Consider the following 25,565-nt stretch of genomic DNA (forward strand, 5'->3'; position numbering starts at 1 on the left):
AATTAGTGAATCGTCATTCACCTACCTTCAAATATTTTATAGCTTGGATTACGACATCCCTCTTCTGAGTTATAAAATATTGTGTTGGGTCCTAGCCTTAATATTTCATATTGGGTGTTAAATTAAGGACTTTAGATCAACTATCTTGAATATCTCCCAAAAGATGTCTAGTTCAGACATCTATGATCTTCCCAAATCTCTTGGAACTTCACTTTCTCCACCTCCTCCAATTATTCTCCCTAACCCACAAGTTCAAGGTCACTCAAGCCCTATTGGCAAGGCAAGGTCTAGGTGTGATCACATCTTGGAGATGAAGTCACATATTGACAAGGTGGGAGAGTTGGGTGTCAAAGTCTTGAGAAAGTTGGATGTTCAATCACTTTCTAAGTCACATAGTGAGTTCCTTTGGGACCCCTATGAAACAGACTATGACAAGACCCTTAATGATCTTATATGATTCCATTAATAGCAAGAGTGGAAATATGAAATTGATTCTTTCATTTGTGGTAATGTCTAAATTTACCAAATAAAGAAAGATCCTCATCACCCAAGTTTCAATTGGACCGAAACTTGTAATCATGCAAGTTGTACAGCATCATGAATGAGAATTTTTCATTTTCGGAAAATTAAGATTAGTTCCTTGATCACACGTATATGTGAAGTCAAGTGATGGACTAAGGGATTGAGTACACATTCTTGTGCACTGGTCAAGTCCACCATAAAAGATCGATAAGATTATTCAACATCATTTACTAAAGCTCAGTAAATATGGTTACACTTACAAGCTTAAGTGTAATTCTAAGACATTGGAAAAGGTTCCAATGTATGGCAGAGCGAATAAGAAGAATCAAATTAGGCAGAAGGATAAAAGTTTCTCAAATCTGAAAAGATGGGAGAGTACTTTAGTATCATGTCATATGATCATCTTAACGATTTAGAGACCTTATCGCAATTCATTCCCTAAGTGCATTCTGATAGCTAAGAAGAGGAGCTATGAATTGTTGAAGTGGTCAAATCAAGAAGATGAGTCATACTTCGTTCCAAAACTAGTCTTAGGGTTATACTTCAAGACTGTAAGCTGAGTGAAATATCTTAAAGAAAGGTTTAAAACACTAGTCAAATGTAAGAGTAAAAGTTTTCTACTCTTGTACATTTGAAAGTTGTAAGTTGTGATGTTTTGGACAAAAACAAAGACCAACTAAAGCCAATTGTGTAAAGTGTTTATCTTGATAAAGAATCCAAACTATCTCTTGAATATTTGGCAAGTGAGCCTTATGTGTCAAGAGGATAGTGGGAGTCTTAAAGATCCTGAAAGGATAATCAAGAATAAAAACCTGTAAGTTTATCACTAGCACACGACTTGAGGTTTATAACCTATCATGTTGACATATTCTGTGCTCATTCCAGTTAAAGTTGGCTTTGCATATGAGTTCTTAGAGTTCTCAATTGGTTGCATGACAACTTGGATGCAGTTGCAGGCCCTTGAGCTGCCAGATGGCAAGAAATTAAGATTGAGTTCAGTCCATATGAGTTTGGATTTGTCATTATCCTTGTCTTGTGACTATGGTTTTGACAATTCACATGGATAAGAACACATACACCATTAAATCTAAGTGTTATAAGGTTTCTCTCCGATTCATGAAAATGATGGTGGGAAACACTTTCACTAAGTAGATTTTAACTAGATAGAAGTTGTGATATTTGCATTCTCAAAGTTGTTAGTGGAGCGTGTGTGGTTAACCGGCACACTAACCTGGACTTGTGAGAAGTGACAAAGGTCTAAACAATTGAGACCATGATTACGGCACCCCTTTTCATAGTTCTTAAATTGTTTAGACACACATGTGAGCTATCTAATGAAACGTGTATGATTTTGATAAAGTCTTATCAAAGCAATCTAGTATCAGAAAACTGAACTTTGGTAAGAAAGTCAATAAAGTATTGATTTCTAGAAGTCCAACTGCTTTCTGAGTACATGTCAAAGCTAGTGGGAGCATAAGTGTTATGCTAATAATCATCATGTTAGTGGGAGCATGATAATTATGATAAGTATTGCAAGTTAGCAATGTTAATTATAGAAAACAAAAGTTTCAATCCGTGAGGCTGCAGGGGTTGAAAAAGTTGTTTTGCTATAATTAAGGGAGAGGAAATTATACTTCATTTCAATTCTAAAAGCTTAGATTGAGATTTTAATCAAATTTAGTCAAGGATATATATATATATATATATATATATATATATATATATGTATTTCATGTTAGAATGGCTCAACATAAGGAAATTCTATATATGGGTTAATTATTTGCGTTCTAAAATTCGATTATGATTACGGCATCCCTTTTCATAATCTGAATTATGAGAACTTAGCAAATAGAAATGGAAATAATATAGCAAAAGACCGGTTTAGTCTTTATGTGAGACATCATGAATCGTGTCCCATATGCTTCGGATATAGGATCGATTACATGTGCTATATTCATCCTTTCTAAAATTTTCCAAATGCCTGGGGCATTAAGAAGGGAAATTGTCTAGAAATGGATATGACTAAAACGATTAAGCAATTGTCGAGGACAATCTAAGGTTTACCAAAGATTGGTTGCTCAGGGACAGTTGGAAGTATAGTGTTAATTGTTGGAAGGATCATATTGACATATTCTGAAAAGAGGCAACTCTTGTTCAAAAGTGATAGTCAAAAGGGGAATGTGGAAATGATCCCATTGGTGGAAGTTGTTCAATAAATATGTGTAAGATTAGGAAACTTAATGCAAGAAGGATGTTTCCAAGGAGTTGATCTCCTTTGGAATGCTCTGCAATGTTTGTTGTCAAGTCTTTGTGAGTTTGTGCATAATCATTATAAGAGAATCATTGCATATAAGTTTAGAATCTAATAGATTTTGGTAAAATGGCATGAATTTGGAATTCCTGCATTTGCCATAAGAATTCGGGAGTGTGAAATTAGAATCATTGAAAGTTTGGTCAATTGGTTTATTTCACAAAGCAAGGATCATAGACAAACATAGAGTGCATACTTGGTGTATGGCAAAGTTATTGTTTAGAAAAACATAGTGTACATGCTCGGAGCATGGGACAACTATTGTTTTTATTCAAGAATAAAGTTGATAGTTGAAACAGTATGCAATGAATAATGTGTAATCATATGATGATAAATAAAAGGTGTTTTATTTATGCTCATAGGTTTTGATACCATATTAGATTCAATTATTCTTGTGTTTCATTTTGCATGTTTTGACTTCCAGAATAAACTAGGTTATTCTTCCGGAATGACTAAGTTATTCAAAACATCCACAGTCAGTCATATGTTGGAAGTAGATATGAATCAAGACTGTCATGGGTTGGCTTGTAGAGGTCCAAGTTAGTGGACAAAGTTCTGCTACAACACTCATGAGTGCTCATAAGTTCTGAGTATTGGATTCAACCCGCGCTCATTGGAATTACTTCATGGATTTTATCACGAGTGATCATGAGACAATAATATCTTATATTCTTCAAACCTAGAGATATGAGTTGTTACTATGAGTTAGTTTTACATTGATTGCACGAAAACACATTCGGTAACTCGATGTTATCAAACATGCCTTTGTGTATGCTTCAGCAAGTAGTAGAACAAGCCATATGAGTCGAAGTTTATCCATTCCTTTTACCTTCGGGATAAAAGCGATATCTATGGGGCCCTCGATAATTTAATGATGATACATGTGAGTGCTTGGCCAAGCCAGGACTGATTTGATTTGTTCAATTAGTCAGTCATCATAAATCGGAAATCGGGAAACAACAAATGGACAGAGAGAATGATTTTAATCCATGTCTCAGTCCATATGATATCTAGAATGGAGGAATATATGATCTCTTATCTAATGGACAAGTCATAGACAAAGGTCAGAGTTCGACAACGGCTTTTGAGAGCTACGATTGCCAGTTAGGTTTTGAAGTCATACTCAATAATAGTTTTAGACTTATCCAAGTGGGAGACTGTTGGATTAGTGTCTAAGTCCATAACTATAACTGGTATGTACTTTACCCAACTCGGCATGGTCCATTTGGGTCGCATGGCATCGGAACATTTGGATAGACTGTTTGTGAGAATATGACATTTGTAACATATTAATATGTTATAAGTTCTAATATATTAATATGAAATCATGTTATTTAATTAGTATTGATCAAGAATTAATTTGGACTTAATATAGTGATCAAAAGAGACTAATTAAATATATGGGGATTGATTGTGAAAATCGTTAATTCTTATATATGTGGGCTTATGATCCAAGATTCCTTATGTTGGGTTTAACCCATGTAGTGACCCATGGATACTCCATGGAGGTTAAAACCCACGGAGCATAAGGAATGGGTAAAGTCATGAGTTACATGGTGTAACCCTAATAGCCACACTATATAAAGACCCCTTTAGCTCAAGAAATTGGCACTAGTGATACTTATATGAGGGCTAGCCAATTTGAGCATGAATTGTCTTCTTTTCATGGTTATTCCAAGTGTTGATGATGTTGTGTGAAACATTTGAGGTGTCACACTTGGGGCACTAGGCTCTCGAGCTTCATGGAGTTAAGCTACATCAACAAGGTATGCATTTCTATCTAGTTTATTATTCAAGTATCAAAAGATTGTATGCTAGTTAGGGTAATACCTTGGAATATTCATATTTGCATGTATAATAGAGAAAACATAGATCCAAGGTATTTAGGGTTGCATGTACACTTAGGAGTGTTAGAATGCTCAGAACCCAAACATCTCCGGCAGCTGCGTGCGGAAAGCCGCAGCGACCTCATTGTGCAGAATCTCCCTGGATCTTGACATCCAACTCATCAGTCCCTATCTGAACCACGGGCTCAGGTGCTATCGGCACCTCTGACCCTCCATCTCCCAATCCCGACCCTGATCCGGATCCCGATCCAAATCCAGACCCAGTAGCAAAGCGTCTCGTCACGGCCATACTAAAGAAATGTACCCAAGACTTCAGATAAACAACATAATATCGGGAGACCAATACCCTCAAAACCCCAGGGGTTGTGACTTCCTTGCTACTTGTATGGGTCCTGTGATTTTAGTAGTACAGGCCCATACTACCTTCCACACCTACCCACATTAGTCTCAAGTATCACTACAACGCCCTAACACTATAATCTACATAATATGCATTCACCCTCACTACTAGGGGACATTGCCTAATTCGCAACTGATCATACAACTCCACACAACTCATACATCCATGAAACTTCCATCAACCCTTGCAGTGCTAGTGCATGCCAGTCGTACATAACATTGGACCTCATAGACCTTCGAATATCTGATTCTATCCGGAGACTGGGTCAAACATTCTCAGGCTATAAGATCTTGATTATGCATGGTCGCGATGCATGCACCAGCAACTACAGTAATGATGTCAATTTCAAGAAAAACAAGAAACCCAAGGCTAATAGGCATCATACAATCAGGCAAGTCTATCATGCGATTTCCTGAAGATCCCTAGCCTAGCACTAGCATGCTGTTCTAACATATCATAATATCAAATAATTGTATGGTATTTTGGGGTTTAGTTATAGGCTTCGTCTGATCGTACCCTCTGCATCCTCCATCCTTTATTTTGAAAACCATTTTAAAACATTTTACTTCCCAAAATCTCCTTGATTTGAGATTGGATTCACACGAGTGATCCTCCAATTCACTCAAACCAAGGCTCTGATACCAACTTGTAACACCCATAAATTTTACGCAAAATTTAAACTTTTTATATCAACAAAAGAAACCAAAGTATAATTGTTTACAAAACATTTTCAAATCAATATCCTTCAGAGTGCCCCAAAACAGATCATAAGGATGAGGAGCGGTACGGTCACCCCTTCGCCTTCCCACGATCTCCTGAAGTACCTAAAACAATAAACTGAAAACTATAAGCCCGAGGGCTTAGTGAGCTACCCCAAACTACCAATACCACATTGAGATACCATATCAACAAGAGATCAATCAGCAACATGCATACTGGGCCATTGGCCCAACTGGACCGCCCTACAGGGCCTACAGTCTATCTGGATCTATCACGAGCCTTCGGTATGACTGGTCCGCCGTACAGGCCAACAGTCTCTCCGGACCGCTCGTAGGGTATGTTGGCCTTCAGCACAAAGCAGTACCCCCTCAACCCAACCATCAAAAAATAATAATGTGTGCATAACTAGCATATACTGACATACACAAGCATCAAACATAACTATCTCACTGATCATCAATCGTAACAATCTATCATAGCTATTGCACCGACCTAGCAGGTCGCTAACATACCAATCCCTACGGATCATAATAACATACTGTCTATCCTGATACCGATCTAACAGATCATATCCGCATTTAGCATAACATAGCCAAGATAACAACTAAAGGTCCGACCTTTGTGCCTTAGACCCTATTGATATAGTGAGGATAACTCACCTTGCAGATGTCGACTTGGTAGATAACCAGAAAGCTTCGGATCACTGCCAAAAACTCCACCACCTATAACCATAACATAACCACACCATAAGTTCCCAAACCTTCCAAGATAACCCATAAGTCAACTGATCCTCCCCTGGTCAAAGTCAAAGTCCTTAGTCAAGGTCAACATTCCATGTTGAACTAACTCGCCGAGTTCCCTTGGCTACTCGTCGAGTTCCTTGGAATACATGCCCACTCTCCGAGTCATCGAGTGACTCGTCGAGTTCCCTCAGTTAACGATCCGACTCTCAGACTGCTCGTCGGGTTTCCCTTATGAAACTTGACGGATTCATGTGCATTCATACCATGGGAAATCTCATCCGACTCGTCGAGTGGTTCATCTAACTCGTCGAGCTTAAGGCAATCTTCATCGGACTCGCTGAGTTGTTCATCCAACTCATCGATTTCAATGCACGTCTTCATATGACTTGCCGAGTCGGCTTTGCGACTCACTGAGTTCAGTCAGTTTACCATGCAGACACTTTTAAGCCATGGCAAGGCCCCAAATTGCAGATCCAACCTCCTTAGGCCTGCAACTTTATGTGCATGCAAGGCCCCATTGACTCAAAAAGCCAAAACTATGCTTGAAATGGTGTTTTACACTTAGGTAGGGGCTCAAACTTGCCAAGGCTAGGAACTTTATGGTCCTACAATCCCTAGAGATTTCAGATCTGAAGTTACAACTTCATATCTGGGCTCATACTCCAGAAAATGGCTTTATAACCCAACCAAGAACCCTAAACTCCATCCAAGGAGATCTAGAACGAAATAAAATGAGGATAATAGCTTGATACCTTCCCAAGAGATGTCAGTTGGAGCAGATCTGGATTTCCCCCCGAGTTCCTTGCTCCAAACCACTTGTTTTCCCAAGCTCTTCACACCAAAAATCTTCTTTCAAAGCTTTAAACACACAATGGGCACACACGCACGTATTAGGGTTTTTCTAAGATCTCAAGAGACTGTAAAGAGGCTGAAAGAGGCTTGTGTTTCTTTAAATAGGGTGCAGAACCCTAGGATTTAGGGTTTCATCTGCCAACTCCTACTCGTCGAGTCCCCACTAAGGACTCATCGAGTAGGACACTTAAGACGCGATCCCATCTCGTTGCTACTCGACAAGTAGGGCAACCGACTCGTCTAGTAGTACTTAAACCAAGAAATCTTATTTAAAACCATACCTGAGAATCGGGGCATTACAATTCTCCCCCACTTGAACTAGACTTCGCCCTTGAAGTCCGTCGAAATAAAGAATTTCAGGTAATGCTCGTGCATCTCCGCCTCCAGCTCCCATGTCCACTCGGATCCCCTCCGATGTTCCCACTGTACATTTACTAAAGGTATTTCCTTATTCCGCGGAATATTCTTCTTTCTTTCCAAAATAGCCACAGGCCTCTCCACATAATTCAGGTGCTCATCGACCTGAACGTCATCCAATGATACAACTGCCTCTGGGTCCATAATGCAGTTTTGCAATTGCGAAACATGAAATGTGATGTGGATCCGGCTGAGCTCCTCCGGAAGCTCTAACCTATAAGCCACCTTGCCAATTCTGGCAACAATCCTGAACGGCCCAATATAACGAGGACCCAACTTTCCCCTCTTCCTGAAGCGGATCACACCCTTCCAGGGTGAGACCTTTAGGAGAACCATGTCACCCACCTGAAATTCCAACTCGGATTGGAGTCGGTCGGCATAACTTTTCTACCGACTCTGAGCGGTCTGCAGTCATTGCCGAATCTGCTGTATCATCTTGGTAGTTTGCAGAACTACCTCTGTCTGACCCATCACCCTGTGCCCAACCTCACCCCAGCAGATTGGGGTCCTACATTTCCACCCATACAACAACTCGAAAGGCGGGGCACCTATACTGGAATGATAGTTGTTTTTGTAGGCAAACTCTGCAAGTCGTAGGTGGGAATCCTAACTCCCACCGAAATCAATGACGAACGCCCTCAACATATCCTCAAGGGTCAGAATGGTCCGTTCACTCTGCCCGTCAGACTGCGGATGGAGTGTTGTACTAAAATGCAGTCTCGTACCCAGATCCTCATGGAACTTCTGCCGGAAGCGGGAAGTAAACCTGACATCCTGATCAGAAACAATGGAAACTGGTACCCCATGGTGAGAGACAATCTCACGGACGTACATGTCGGCCAAATTTTCTGTCGACGAGCTCTCTCGTATGGCCAAGAAATGGGCACTCTTGGTCAATCGATCCACGATGACCCATATAGCATCAAACCCCTTTTCCGTCTTCGGCAATTTCGTGATGAAATCCATTGTAATATGTTCCCATTTCCACATGGGAATCTCCAGAGGCTGCAGCTTACCATGCGGCCTCTGATGCTCGGCCTTGACCATCCTACAGGTCAAGCACCTCTCAACATACCAAGCGATATCTCGCTTCATACCAGGCCACCAATAGCTCATACTCAAATCACGATACATCTTGGTGGCTCCCGGGTGAATAGAAAAGTGAGACTTATGAGCCTCCTCCATCACTGTCTGTCGGACCCCTTCGGTCATCGGAACCCAAACCCGACCGTATCCGGTCAATAACCCGCGGCTATCCTGAACAAACTGGGTGCTCTCGCCCTTAATTCTCTCTAACTTCCAGACCTCCGGTCTCCTACCCTCGACCTGAGCGTCCCTAATCAAAATCACGAACGGGGAATCCACCGCTATCCTCATACACCTTGCTGGGGTAGAAGACCTAACAGACTTGCGACTCAAGGCGTCCGCAACCATATTCTCTTTACCTGGATGGTAAAGGATCTCACAATCATAGTCCTTGACCACATCCAGCCACCTGCGCTGCCTCATGTTCAGGTTCGGCCGATCCATGATGTGTCTCAAACTCTTGTGATCCGTGTATATAGTACAACGGACCCCGTACAAATAGTGCCTCCAAATCTTGAGAGCGAAAACCATAGCTCCCAACTCAAGATCGTGCGTCGAGTATCTAGTCTCATGCGGCTTCAGCTGCAAAGATGCATAGGCTACCACTCGTCCCCTCTGCATGAGGACTGCCCCCAAGCCTGTGATGGATGCATCACAAAATACCACAAAATCTTCAACTCCCCCAGGGAGTGTTAACACCGGTGCCTCGCATAAACATTGCCGAAGGGTCTCGAACGCCCACTGCTGCTCCGGGCCCAACCATAAATCCACCCATTTCCTCGTAAGACGAGTGAGGAGTACCGTAATCTTGGAGAAATCACGAATGAATCTCCGTTAATACCCTGCTAAACCCAAGAAACTCCTGATGTCTGAGGGAGATTTCGGAACCTCCCACCGCATAACTGCCTCTACCTTGGCTGAATCGACCACAATCTTCTCGTGGTTAACGAGATGTCCGAGGAACTAGAACTCTCGTAACCAAAACTCGCATTTCGAGAACTTGGCATACAGCCGTTCTCGCCTCAGAACCTCCAGCATCTCCCTGAGATGTTCCTCATGCTGCTCTTGGGTCTTGGAATACACCAAGATATCATCTATGAACACAATAACCGAGCGATCAAGCATCGGTCTGCAGACCCGGTTCTTCAAATCAATGAACATTTTCGGCGCGTTGGTGAGTCCAAACGGCATCACCACGAACTCGTAATGACCATAGCGAGTTCGAAATGCGGTCTTCTCTACGTCCTCCTCCCTCACCCTGACCTGGTGATACCCAGACCTCAAATCGATCTTGGAAACCAAGATGCACCCTGTAACTGATCGAAGAGATCATCTATCCTCTGGAGTGGATAACGGTTCTTCACCGTTAACTTGTTGAACTCCCTATAGTCAATGCACATCCTGTGCGAGTCGTCCTTTTTCCTGATGAAAAGGATCGGTGCTCCCCAGGGTGAACTACCCGGAAGAATGAATTGCTTACACAGAAGCTCCTGCAACTGAGACGATAGCTCCTGCATCCCAGGCGGTGCCAGACGATACGGCGCCTTGGCGATAGTGGCCGCACCCGGCACTAAGTCAATCCTGAACTCCACCTGCCTCTCCGGAGGCACTCCGGGTAACTCGTCCGGAAATACATTAGTAAACTCTCTAACCACCGAGACCTCTGAAACTGAGAGCTACTCCCTAACCCGTATATCCACCACATATGCTAAATAACCGGCACATATGTGCTGAATATACTGTCGAGCTCTAGCTACCGAACAAAACCCTGATCAGTTCTCCCCCACTTGGGGTTCGAACCACCACTCGTTGTCCCTCACAGTCGATCATGGCACCAAAATGGCTAAGCCAGTCCATCCCTACAATCACGCATACTTCCACCATGGGGATAGGAATCAAATCTATCGGGAAGGACACCCCGAAAATCTCAAAATCGCACCCCCGATAGACCGAAGAAGCATAAACCCGTGCTCGTTGGCGATCGAAACTCGCAATGGACACTCAAGATTATCTATCGACACACTGAACCCGCAATAGAAGGTATGAGATACAAACGACCGATTCACCTCCGAGTCAAATAATACCAAAACAGGCAATGAATTTACTAAAAACGTACCTAAGCACAGGTACAACCAATAAGCATAACACATAAATAATAAGTGAAACAGAAGGAATAGAAACATACCAGCGACCACATCTGGTGCTGCCTTGGCCTCCTCGGCCGTAAGCTGGAAGACGCGTCCCTGAGCCTTTGGAGGCTCCACCTTGACCGGTCTCCCATCCCCAACCCTCATAGTAGCTGGTGCTGAACCCTGCGCCGGCTTGGCGGCAAGCTGCGGACAGTTGGTCTTCACGTGACCAACCTATTGACAATGAAAACAAATCCCCGTATCTGCCGGAGGGGCGGACTGGCGACAGTTGCTAGCATAATGCCCCTCCTTGCCACATATGTGGCGCCCACCTCCTGCTCGACAAACCCCCGAGTGAACCCGGCCACACTTTACACAAGTGCAGCTCTGCTGATCCCCAGACTGTGTATCAGCGGTCTTAAACCGCTTAGGCGTCGGCTCAGACTGTGCCAGTGTCTGACGTTGCTCCTTCAGCTGCAGCTCTATCTCCAACTCACGCCGCCTCGTGGCTTCCTGAAGGTCCAGGAGGGCATCACATCGTTGTGTAGACACAAACTGTCGTATATCCGTCTTGAGCATACTCATATAACGAGTCATCTGAGACTGCTCTGACACAAACTTCGGGCAAAACATAGCCCTCTCGGTGAACATCCGGGTAATCTCCATCACAGAATCCCCATCCTGCCTCAAAGTCAAAAACTCCTGAGAAAGCCGCTGTCGTTCTCACATCCGCAACGCCCCTTCATCCACAGAAACCACCGCAATCATGGAAAGTGACATTCCAGCCTCTTCCGGTCCTCTGAATCTAGTTGAAGTCAACTATGATGATCTTTTTTATCCCATTGAAACGGCGAAAGTATCTGAAGTTTTGGTGTCAGCCGTAGCTCTACCACAACATGCCGATGTTTCTGGACCATCTCCATCGGAAGTGGTATCTCTCAATACTTCCACCTGTCCGGTTGAGGGGGGCAGCTCCACTCCGGATCGATCCGAAACCGTTGAGGTTCCAGTACTTGAGGTTGCTCAAATTCCTGCCCACAGAGAAGCATTACCATCAAACGCATCTTCGGATTCGGATGATGAACTCATAGAGAATATTGACACTAGAATCGATCCAAGGATTGTCACTCTCCCATCTGCAGTCCAGGGGGAACCTTCTCAGGTTCAGGAGGAACCTCCATCTGCATCCCACGGGGAACCTCTCCCAACTACTCAAGATGACTTAGCAGGATGTTCTCAAGTCCAGGGGGATTTGCCATCTCCAACCGCAGATTCCTCTAACATTCAAGATATCCCCTATATTGCAGCTGCTGATCATCTGCTGCCACGCCTTCACGTATGGACAAAATACCATGCACCAGGCCAAATCATTGGCAACCCATCCACAGGCATCCAGACTCGATCTTCCAGGGATTTATCTGATCACTGCCACTATGCAGCATTTATGTCCTCGGTAAAGCCCAGAATGATCAAGGAAGCATTGCTTGAACCAGACTGGATAGTCGCGCTGCAAGAAGAGCTTGAAGAATTGGAAAGAAACAAAGTATGGCAACTTGTTCCCATTCCACAAGGCCATACTATTATTGGTACAAGATGGGTTTTCAAGAACAAGCTAGATGAATCTGGTGCAATCATCAGAAATAAGGCAAGGCTAGTTGCCAAAGGTTATAGCCAACTGGAAGGCATTGACTATGATGAAACATATGCTCCGGTAGCTCGCATGGAAGCCATCCGGATCTTTCTAGCATACGCAGCTCACAAAAACGTCAAGGTACATCAGATGGATGTTAAAAGTGCCTTTCTCAATGGGGAACTAAAAGAAGAGGTTTATCTTCAGCAACCTCCAGGATTTGAGAATGATGAATTTCCAGACCACTGCTACAAGCTTGAAAAGGCTGTCTACGGTCTGAAGCAAGCTGATGAGATTTGAAATCGAGTTTAAAGATCAATTCACATAAGAATTAAGAAAGAAGAAATACGATGAACACGAGAGTAAATATAATCTTTGGTCAGCTCATATTATGCTTTTGATTTTACAAAGTACAAAGGAATTCTCTGTAAAGAATATGTGAAAAGTTAAGTACTCACTCAGTACAGTCTCCTATTTATAGAAGTACAAAAGCATAACAAAATACTAAGGACTAGACATTCAGACTATCTATTAAAATGTCTTAGTAAATATAACATTACATCCGAAGACTCTACTTACGAAGATTAGAGATCCTTCGTAACAACAAAAGTAACACTTCGACTTATTACAACATTTATACCCTAACAATCTCCCCCTTTGCAATAAAAGTCGAAGTCTTCATGAAGTTAGTAGTTGAACAGCATACATCAATACTCTTCGGATTTCCATGTACCAAGAGATAACTTTCTTTATCTCCTTCTTGTCTCCTTCTGAATTCTTCTTGCAATGATTCATACGAACAATTAAGTTCGTATATTGCGAATTTGTATATCTTTCCACTTCAGCGGTTTGAAACAAGAATCTCTTGGCTCTTCCAGCTTTATCCTTTCCTGCGAAGACTATCCCCAATGGCTGTAAACAAATTTCTCCGTCTTCGTACTTTCTCAACTCAACCTGCTTCTTCGTAGGAGCCATTGGTGCTGTAATGTTGATGCCTTTAACAGTAGCAAGCTCGACATCAGTTTGAGCTAGGCATTCGAAATAATTCTCCAAGAAAATTTTTATGTGCCTACACCCAAGACTGAAGACATCTGGTTCTGTTTCTTGAAGAAAAGAGAAGGACTTGTCTTTAAGAATCAGAGCAATATTGATGAGATCGTAAGTGTTCATCAATGGAAAGTCCGCCACAGTGAACTCTTGTACCTTTCCACTTGCTCTTGTCACAATATATTTCAAATTCTGCAACTTTCCTTCGAAAATAACATCCCTTTTGATGGATATCACCTTCTTAATCTTCTCCAAGTACCAAACTTCTTCTTGAGCCTTTGCCAACACTGCATGAAATCGAATTTTCATCTTCTTTCCCTCTTTGACATCCATAGACTTTGTTTCTGCTTTGAACTGTGGCATGACGAACATCATCTCGTTGATCGGAAAGTCAAGCTGACCATAATTAGTATTCGTCACCACAAAACTCTTCTTTGGAATCTTTTCAAACGATTACATGTGGTCGAACATCACCCTTGATTCAATAGTTTCGTAGTTGAACAATTTCGAAGGATCCCCCTTATCAACATTCGAACCTTCAAGAGCTCTCTGACGCATAATACTTTCAACATGCCTCATCCTTTCAACTTCCGCTGCCACCTCAGCTTTTATCTCTTTGTTAGTCTTCTCAACCAAGACTCCTTTTCCTTTGTCTTTCACATTCGAAGGGGTTGCATTCTTTGACGAAGAAACATTCGAAGTAACTACATTCCCAATTACAATACCTTTTGTAATAGGTCTTGAAATTGGAACAGTTGTAGTCACAGTCGAAATGACTAGAGCAGCTGAGACTACTGTTGGTTTAATCACAACTTTCGAAGGATAAACCTTTGCTACCACCTTCGAATCTTTAGCTTTCTTCTCATGTTCCCCGGCCTTTGCTTGAATAACCTTTTCTCCCCCTTGCACCCCTGTGACAGCAAGTGGGGCATCTGATACATTCGGCAAAAGGCTTGAAATTCGAAGTAATGGAGTAAGGTGTTTTTGAAGAATGGCTTCGAAATGAATGAATTTCTGGGAAAGAAATTCTTGAGAGATAATCGGAGAAGATGATTTCGAAGATATTTCTTTGAGATCTTTCAGCAGCTTCACCAACTCTCCAAAATGTTGTTCTTCTGTGGCTGAAAGAGAGATCATCTGAGGATTTACTGGTTCGAACATCTTGACACATTGAACGACCGCATCACAAATGATATCGATCTTCTGATGTGCTGATTCATACCCCTGTTGAATATGCTGAACTTCCTTCGTCATTTCTTCATGAAGTTCACGAATCTGCATATTAACATCTTCTCGAACCTTCTTCACTTCCTGTACGAAGAGCACATGACGCTCCTTCGTAACCATCTTTAAATCTTTCACCTCCTTCGTAACCGTCTGATCAGTCTTCTCAAGAATACGGCTTTCAGAATCACGTATTAATCCTGACGCCTTCGAAATCACTCTACTTTCCATTTCCTGCATTAAGGAATCAACTTCCATGATATTGACTCCAGCACTTCCTGCATCCGCTTGAGATTGCAAGATAGAATTCAATTTTGAATTCAATATCTTGAACTGCTTCATCGTCATCAGCATATGGTCAGGAAACTCTTCTTCAGCTTTATCAAAGGAAAGAGCTTCGAATGTTCCTCCAAACCCTTCGTTGTAAGTTTCCTCATCAATCGCCATTGTTTCAGCAACAGGTGATGATGGATTTGGTGGATCGGTTGATTGTGTTGAGAAGATTGTAGTGAAAGTTTGATCCATAATGGATTGGAATGTAGGAGAATCAGTTGTCGAAGTAACCTGTGGTAAAGACGTTGGTTCAAGAATCTTTATGTCAGCAGGCTTCGAAATCTCAGTAGACTGAAGGATTTCTACTTCTTTTGGAATGTCTTCTTCAGGAGTCTCAGGCACTTGATCCACTTCTTCGATACGTTGGCTTTTCTTCAAAAATTTTGCCATGTCTTCAGCCCTTCGCTTCTTAGAAGATGGAGACACTGGTGCTGGAATTTCGCGAACAGTAACCCCTTGATGAGTAACCTGAGCTTTCTTCACCAACTGAGATTTTCGCTTGATTTTTAATCTTCGAAAAACCCCTGTCTTCGAAGGAATCGTTTCTTTGGATGGAGAGGCTTCGATAACCGGTGTATCAGCCACGGAGGTTAAAACCGGAGACACCTCTTCGACATTTTGAGATGTAACGATTAGCGCCTGATTCTTTTGTTCTTCTTTCACCCCTTTTTCCGAAGAGTCACCCTCTGTCTTCTTTGACTTCTTCGACTTTTTCTTCGCTTCTTGTTGTAATATTCCAGTCACAACGGTTGTGTCAATAGATTGTAAGTATGACACCAACACGTTATTAGTGGGATCCACCTTCTTGAGCATAGCATCCAGAATACGAGCAACTGTGGTAAAAATAGTCGGATCATCATGTACCTCCTTCGGACTCCCGTACATGTGGAAAACAGCTTTCTCTTCATAATCAGGAACTTCGATCTTCTCCTTCTGATAGACATATTGAACTATCAGACTCCAATATCTTGCACAAGAAATTCCCTGCTTGGCACTGGTCTTCGAAATACTTGTGATAAACTCTGTCCATAACTGCTCAGAATAATCCACCTGCAAATCGTAGTATATCCCAGCTACCATTGCGTAGACCTCCATCCTTCCTTTATCCAACCCCACAGTTCTTCCAGTAAGACATCTAAGAAAGATGCCAAACAAAAAATTCCAGATTGTTGGTAACCCTGACTTCTTGAAATCACTAATACGTGTCAATGGAGGTTGGTGACCCATCTCATTGAACATAAACACCACTTGCGAAGAAGTAAGTTCATCATACGGACCAGAATTCGGAATTCCCAAAATCTTGCAGAACAACCGCTTTGAGACCCTAATTCTTGTATCTGTGACCATTGTGAATTCAACACACCCAGTCTCCTTGTTGTATGATGCCGTAGAACCTGCCTTGGACAACCAGGACATTGGAGCAGCAAAGGATTCAAACATTGCTTTAGACAGAACTGAATTTTGTAAAGCAACCACCAGCATATGAAGTTCCTCCGGATACTTTGACAAATCCGATTCGACTTGGTAGTTGGAACCCTGGATCTTCAGAATCGGAACACTGATGATCTCGTCTGTTGTTGGTGATGAAGTAGTCGCCATTGCAAATGATTTTGAGTAAAGAACTGATGAAGAAGAAGAATTGCACAAAGAGTTTTTGTGTTTCAGAAAGTTTGATCGCGTAAAGTGTTATGGAGTTATGATTTGCCCTTTTATATGTAACCCTAGAATTTTGAATTTGAAGCGGGATGCATTAAATGCTTGCTGACATGGCACCTTGAAAATCGGAATGTACTCATCAAAAAGTAAAAAGCGTAACTGTCAACACGCCTTACACGCTTATCATACACCATGCGTCATCAAGAGATAGGACTGTTTGGTATTCCCCAAAAGAATTGGAACCGTCAGATGCCTTCAGAATAGAGGTTAGGCTCTTTCACTTTGAGGTTTAAAAAGCGAAGTCATTTGCCAGAATTTCGAAATCGTCAGTTTAAGTTGGTATTACTCAAACCTCAAGGATTTCATGTGTGCTGTGTTCCAAAAGAAATTAGATGAGAAACAAAATAAAAAAAATTTTTTGGAAAACTTGTGATGTCAACAATTTCTTTTGACACAAAAACAATATTATCCTAGGCAAAGATATCTTCGAAAATTATCAAGAGAGATAATTAACAGCTTGTGTGGTTTCCCGTGAATTACAATCGATAACTTGTAAAGAAGTTTCGAAGGGTTTCTTTTATAGGACACATGGGATGGCTTCGAAAATTTCGTTACATATCAACCTTAAAATAAGGTGAGAAATTGTAAACAAAATTAGTTGTATGACCAATGTAGTCAGTGACAACTTGGTTGCGAATGATATTCAAAGTAACTAGGATTTTGAAATATACTCACACGGAAATCGTATTCATAAAAAACATTTATGCTGGATCTTTTTGGGAACAAACATCGTAGTTTTCGAATGTTTTATTAAGATCACTCAAAAGAAATGAATAAGATTTGGAGTATAAAAGGTACTGAAGCAAAAGCTTCGTAAGATCTGGAACATGGTTCCCCGTCAATTCCTTAATGTTTATAAGATTTTGGGTTTCACTGCTATCACGGACTCATGATATTAGATCATAAAGTTGTGATTTGTCTAGGTTTTGATTGGTTTGATCAAAAACCTCAAGGACAAATTTCTTCGAATATTTGGAATGTAAGAATTGTTTGGTTTAAAAAGATTGGATAAGAATCGAAGGGTACCTCTGTTATAATGGACAAAACAGAAAACTCTTAACTCATTTGAGAAGAGTAAGGTAGCTCTTGTTGATTTATGTAAATACAAGCCTTGTTGGGAAGAAATTTTCATGAGATAATTTCATCAAGGCTTTCATTTCCCATACATAGAATCATACGAGGCTTGAGACAACATGCAGCAGCATGCTTCTAGGGACATCCTAACTAATCCAAAATGTATAGAGATCATACCTTTCCTTCAAATCCAAACGCATGAATCCTTCGTATTTGAAACTAGACAAAACTCACAACACACATGTTAAAACCGAAAAAAATAAAAAATATTTTTGGTATTTTTGAAAATTTTTTAGAAAAATTAAAGACAAACTGAAACAAAATCTTTTTGGATTTTTGATTTTTCAATAAAAGAAAATATTTTTGATTTTTCAGGTTTTTCAAAAAAAAATTAAACAAACTAAAAATCTAACCTTAGTTGAAATGTGTACAAATACGAAGCATTCGAACCGTTGACTTGAACAGTAATCTTTGATTTTGTTAAAAACTTCCGAATGCGAAGCATTCGAAGCGTTGACCTTGAACAGTAACCTCTGAACACTGAATCATTCTTTCCGTCCATTCACCAAATGATTCAGACCCATCACTCTTCGCTTTTATCAGATTGAAGAGAATTTCCATCAATCATTCCCAATCCATTTAAGATCCGAAGAAACGATTTTTCATCCAAAGCCTTTGTAAAAATATCTGCCAATTGGTCCGTTGTTTTTACAAAATGAACTTCAATATTTCCTTCTTCAACATGATCTTTGATGAAATGATATCGAAGAGCAATGTGCTTGGTCTTCGAATGCTGCACAGGATTATGACAAATTCTTATTGCACTTTGTGAATCACAATATAAAGGAATCTTTTTCATATTAATTGCATAATCTCTTAATTGACTTTGAATCCAAATTATTTGTGATGTACACGCAGCTGCAGCAACATATTCAGCTTCAGCGGTTGATATTGAAACACATGTTTGCTTCTTCGATTGCCAGCTGACCAGCTTTCCATCTAGCAATTGACACCCACCAGTTGTGCTTTTACGATCAAGACTGCATCCTCCAAGATCCGCATCCGAATAAGCTTGTACAAAGAACCCTGTTTTCGAAGGATACCACAATCCTAACGAAGTAGTACCTTTCAAATATCGGAAAATATTCTTTACTGCTGTGAGATGTGGTTCACGTGGATTTGATTGATACCTTGCACAATTACAAACAGAATACATAATATCAGGTCTACTTGCAGTTAAATACAATAAAGACCCAATCATGCTTCGATATAAAGTAATATCAACAGCTGATTTATCTAACGAAGGAGTTAGCTTTATGCCCGTTGCCATTGGTATTCGTAACCTTGTGCTATTTGTCATTCCAAACTTTTCCAACAAATTCTTCGTATATTTCTCTTGATTAATGAATATGCCTTCCCTGTTTTGTCTAATATTCAAACCCAAAAAGTTATTAATTTTGCCCATCATACTCATTTCAAATTTGCTTTTCATCAAATTTTTGAATTCTTTAGATAAAGCAGGGTCAGTTGAGCCAAAAATTATATCATCAACATAAATTTGAACAAGCATCAGATGATTTCCAATTTTCTTTCGAAATAAAGTGGGATCAACTGAACCTTGTTTAAATTTAGATTGTTTCAAAAATGATGTTAGAGTTGCATACCATGCTCTTGGTGCTTGTTTTAACCCATATACAGATTTATCTAAAATATAAACATGATCAGGATGCTCTGAGTTTATAAAACCTGGAGGTTGTTCAACATATACCGTTTCTTCGAGTTCTCCATTTAAGAATGCACATTTGACATCCATTTGATAAACATCAAAATCTTTATGAGCTGCGAAAGCCAGAAAAATACGAACAGCCTCGAGTCTTGCGACAGGAGCAAATGTTTCTTCGTAATCAATTCCTTCTTGTTGAGAATATCCTTTAACAACAAGTCTGGCCTTATTTCGAATAATGTTTCCATCTTTGTCAGTTTTGTTTTTATAAACCCATTTAAGTCCAACAACTGACACATCATCAGGTTTTGGAATTAATCTCCAAACCTAGTTTCTTTCGAATTCAGACAATTCAGCTTGCATAGCAACAACCCAATCAGAGTGTTCCATTGCAATCTTAACTGTCTTTGGTTCAATTTTGGAAATAAAAACATTAAACATGCAGAACTCTTGATGATTGTTCAGTAGCTCATTTCGTGCATGAAGTTGTGCTCTTGTCATGATTCCTGCTTGTGGATCACCAAGGATTTGATCTTTTGGATGATTTCTTGTCCATTTATCCAATGGTGGATAATTAGGATCAAATTCCAAAGGTGCATCTTCGAACATTACATCTGTTTCTGATCCATTTATAGAAATAGAATCATCAGCATCATCAAAATGTTCTTCTTCAAGAATTGGATCATTCTCTAGTATATCCTCCCCCTCGATGATTGACTCCGTTTCGATATTTTGCTCTGGTTCACTGATCACTTCTTCTTCAAGAATTTGCTCCTCTTCGACACTAACATTTGTTGACATGTTATCTCATTCACTGTAATGCTCCCCCTTAACAAAAGTATTTGAATCCAAGTGCTCCCCCTCCATTGGATCATCAGCTTGTTCATTTGGATTTAAATTCAAATTCGAAGTTGAATCATTGTTATACTTCGAATTTTCTGATGTTTGATTATCAGTTGCATTTCTTTCTGCATCAATTGCTTGATCTGAAATACCGAAAATCGAATCATAATCAACATCATTCATTTCAAATGAATCATCTATATTTGAAGAATTTTGTAAAATAGGATAATTCACAAATTTATGATTAGACTTTTTAATGTAATGATCATCAAATGTCAAGTTAAAAGTTTCTTCCACTTTGCGAGTTCGCTTATTTAACACTCTATAAGCAACTGAATTGTGTGAATATCCAAAGAAAATTCCTTCATCTGCTTTTGTTTGAAACTTCGAAAGATTATCCTTGAGATTCATTATGAAACACCTGCATCCAAAAACATGGAAAAATTTGACATTAGGTTTTCGATTATTGATGATTTCATAAGGAGTAACATTAAACCGTCTATGAATAAATGATCGATTTTGAGTAAAACACGTAGTTGAAATAGCTTCAGCCCAAAGATATTGAGGTAAGTTCGAAAATGCCAACATTGTTCTTGCAGCTTCACATAATGATCGATTTCTTCTCTCAACTACACCATTTTGTTGTGGTGTATAAGGAGATGAAAAATTATGCGAAATTCCTTTTTCCACTAGAAATGTATCGAAGACATGATTTTTGAATTCAGTTCCATGATCACTTTTAATTTTTCGAACTGTCTTCTTCAATGAAACTTCCATCTTTTTGATAAAATCAATCATCATTTGTGGAACTTCGGATTTTAACCTGAGAAAATAAACCCACGTGAATCTTGAAAAATCATCTACTATTACCAAAATGTACCTTTTCTTATTAAGAGTAGCAACTGTTGAAGGACCACATAAATCTATATGCAGGAGTTCAAGGGGTTCAACAATCTTCGAATCTATTGTGATTGGATGACCTTGTTTATGTTGTTTCCCTACTTCGCAAGCTGCACACAAACTGTCATTATCATATTTAAGAATGGGTAAACCTCTTACCAGATCTTGTATGACAAGTTTATTGATGTTTCGAAAATTGAGATGTGATAATCTCCTGTGCCATAACCAGCTAACATCAGCAGCAGCCTTCGAAAGTAGACACACATCAGGTTTGCCTACAATAGGAACAATATCCAATGTAAACATATCACCTTTTCTTTTTGATTTAAGTAAAACTTCCTTAGTCTTGACATTCGAAATGACACTTCCTTCTTCATTAAAAAGAACTTGATTGCTAGTGCCCACAACAAGTTGTGAAACACTTATCAAGTTGTGTTGCAAACCTTCAACAAATTCAACTCTGTTGATAGTGAAATTTCCATTCGTTATCTTCCCATAACCCTTGACTTTGCATTTGTGATTATTACCGAACTTAACTACTCCTCCATTTTCTAGGCTTCGAAAATCACGCAAGTTTTCCTTCTTCCCAGTCATGTGACGTGAGCAACCGCTATCAATATACCACTTGTTATCATATTGCTCGTCACAAAGTACCTGCAATCATTGGAAAAATTTAGGTACCCAAGCTTTGTTGGGTCCATTCAAATTAGATTTGTGATTCAATTGTAAAGTACAACCATTAACCCAATCATATACTTTGGTTTTGAGACTGTCTATAAATCTAACATTTTCATTCGAAGGGTCAGATATATGAGTTTTTATTTTATTCAAATTTTCACTAATTTCACCCTTCGCATCTTGAGTTTGTGATTTTTCCCTTTTTGCTCTTGTGACCGGCTGCCAAACTTTAACTGATATATTTGACTCTTTCGATGACAAACTACCATTCGTTGAAGGATTAGCATATTTGTCATACGCCTCATGTATCTGTTCTTTCGAAAACTTACTTGATTGGTATATCTTTCCTTTTCCTTCCAACCAATGATCAATATTTCTCTTTGTTGTTATTCCCTTTGCATATGAGACTTTGTCAGCTTGTTTCTTCAAAGGATTATAACATTTTGCTGTATTTGGAACATAAACAACTTTTGGTTTTGAAAGATATGATTCATGATAAGATGTCTTGTTTTGAAACTTTGAAGTTTGATTTCCAACCTTTTTCTGAAAAAAAATTCTTGGTATTGTAGATTTTATTTCATTTGAAACTTTTGAATTTTTATTTGAAAACAAAACACTTTTCTCTTCAAAAATTTGAGATTTTGATTTTTCTTTAAAAACTTCTCTTCTTTTTGAAAAATTTGTTGATCTCATTTTTGATGATTCAACAGTTTGCCAAAAAATTGTTTTCCTTGCTTGACGTTTCGAAATATTATTTTCCTTTGAAAAATTTTCAACTTGAGCTTTAAATTCTTTTTAGTTTAATTTTATCACTTTGTTAATTGTTTTAACATCAGTTTTAACATCTTCGTGCTTTGAAAACATATTTGCAGTTGTGACAACTTCCTTCTTTTCAACTTTTGACTTTTCAATCCATACTCTTTTTGGTTTATGATGTTGAAATTTATATGAATTCTTTGTAAGAGTATTTTCAACTATACTTTGATTTGAAAAGAATCCTTCATTTGATGTTTTCATATTTTCTTCCACAACCATCTTTTTGAATTCAGGTTTTATATTTTCAACATTACCTGTTGTTACGAAGACTTGATTTGGGAACACAATATCATCAGTGCATTTGAAGATTGGATAAACAACAGTATTCGATTCAAGATAATGAGCACCTTTTTCACTAAGAATTTTCTCAAATTCTTGTGTATCCAAATAGACTTGATCAACAACCACTCGAGGAATTTCAAGTTCTTCCAATCTTTGACTTTTCTTTGAATTTGTATTTTCTTCTTCATTGTCACTATCATCCGCTTGACTCTCATGTATTTCCACATATTCCATATCACAAACTTTCGAAGTTGAGGGTTTATTAGTTTCAATTTTCATTAATAAATCTTCACATTTTTCTTTCCCTTTGAATGAATTTGCAACATTTATGACAGACAACTGTGAACAATCTACATCTTCTAAATCACTAATTTCACTAATATTATCAGAATTTTCTTCAATATCAGCATTATTAGTTTCACTATTAGATGTAGAATTATCAGTCTTTTTCAAAATTCGAAGTTGTTCTGATTTAGTTAAGGTTTCATTTACAATTTTTACTAAATCATTAGCATCAAGATAATCTTCGACTTTTGCAATTCCATATCTAAACCTATCATCTGGAACTCTGTTGAAATCAGAAATTTCTTTTTCACAATCATATGAAATACTATCAACCTTAGCTCTATCATAAGCTAAAAATGGTAGTAATTTTCTATGTTGTTCCTTACTTATTTCACACGAATGATGTAACTCGGTTAATTTTCCATACAATCGTTTTGCTGAATTACAAAAAACATTTCTCTGAGCTAACAACGAGTTTACTTCTTTTCCTAATTTTTCTCTATCCTCCATGATATTTGAAACTTGCAACTCTAAGTAATCAATCCTAGTGACTTTTGAATCCAACATTTTTCTAGTCTCTAGTAATTGATCACTTAACTTTTTCGCATCATTGCTAGCAGACACAATGATTGAATCAAAGTAAGTAACAGTTTCATCAAAAGATACTAACTCAGAATTATATGCAGAAACTGGAATGTTAAAAGATTCAAGAATGTTACGTACCTTGGTAGACATAGGCGACTTGTCAGTAGACTTCGAAACGAAGCATCGCCCACACACTTCGTCAGTCTGTTCATCATCAGAATCCTCTTCCATTTTTGCATACATAGCTCCATGAGTTGGATTTTTCATCTCTTCATCATCTGAACCCGAAGACCATATTTGATATGTGCCATCCGATTCAGTTTCTCCATGAGCTACCAATGACAGATTCTTCGCTTTCTTCTTTACTTCCTCCAGTTTCTCAGTGTAGTAAGCTTCATCCTTTGTCTTACTCTTCTTTTCTTCCTTCTTCCTCAACAAGCAATCTACAGCCAAATGATTTGCTCCATAGCAATAATGACAATTAATCCTTGTATCACCTTTCAATAGCATCTTCATTTGCTCCATCTCACTCTTTGAATTTGTCTTCATTTCTATTTTCTTTTCATCCAATTTGTTTTTGTTCTCAAAGCTACCCTTCGAATCTGATGACTTCTTTGGATTAAAAGGTTTCTTAAAAAATTTCTTTACTCTATTGTTTGAGTAAAAAGCAATAGCCTCATCATCAGAATTCATCAAAAAACCTTCTTCTTCATCAGACTTCAATTTTTCACTTTCTCTTTCTGTAATCTTCGAAACTAGAGCCAAAGGACCACCAAGACTTGCTACAGCTTCTTCAGCTATTTCATTAACTTCATTTTCATGAGATTTTAATTGATTGTACAAGTCATTCAAAGTCGAAGTATCAAAACTTTGTTGATTTTTCACCATCATGCTCACACTTCTCCACTCCTTTCGAAGTCCCATAACAAATATCAAATTGTACTCCATTGGTGACCTTATTATACTATAACGATTACAACGATAGATTAACTCGTTGAACCTATCATAGTACGCTTCAATAGACTCATTTTCTTTCTGTCTGAAGTCTTTGAGTTCTACCAGGCATTGTTTCACGGATGTGATCTTCGTCTTTTCACTCCCTTGAAATTTGTCTTTGAGATTGTTCCAGATTTCTTTAGCTGTTTTGCATGTTCTGACATAGTTGTACACAATAGGAGGCAACGCACCTCTTAATTCCCTCATGCATTTCTTCTCCAGACGTTTTAAACGATCGGTTTGATTATCAACTTCTGAACTGCTTGAAGACATGCCGATTGGCTGAACTTGTGCAGGTTGATTGATTTCTCCTGAGATGCATTTCCATAATTCTTCATCCAGTCCATTCAAGTAATCTTCCATACGATCTGCCCACTGATCATAATATTCTGGAATAAGCATTGGA

The sequence above is a fragment of the Lactuca serriola genome, chromosome 9, assembly GCF_051521515.1.
Source record: "Lactuca serriola cultivar US96UC23 chromosome 9, Lser_US96UC23_V15, whole genome shotgun sequence".
In the NCBI taxonomy this organism is placed as follows: Eukaryota; Viridiplantae; Streptophyta; class Magnoliopsida; order Asterales; family Asteraceae; genus Lactuca; species Lactuca serriola.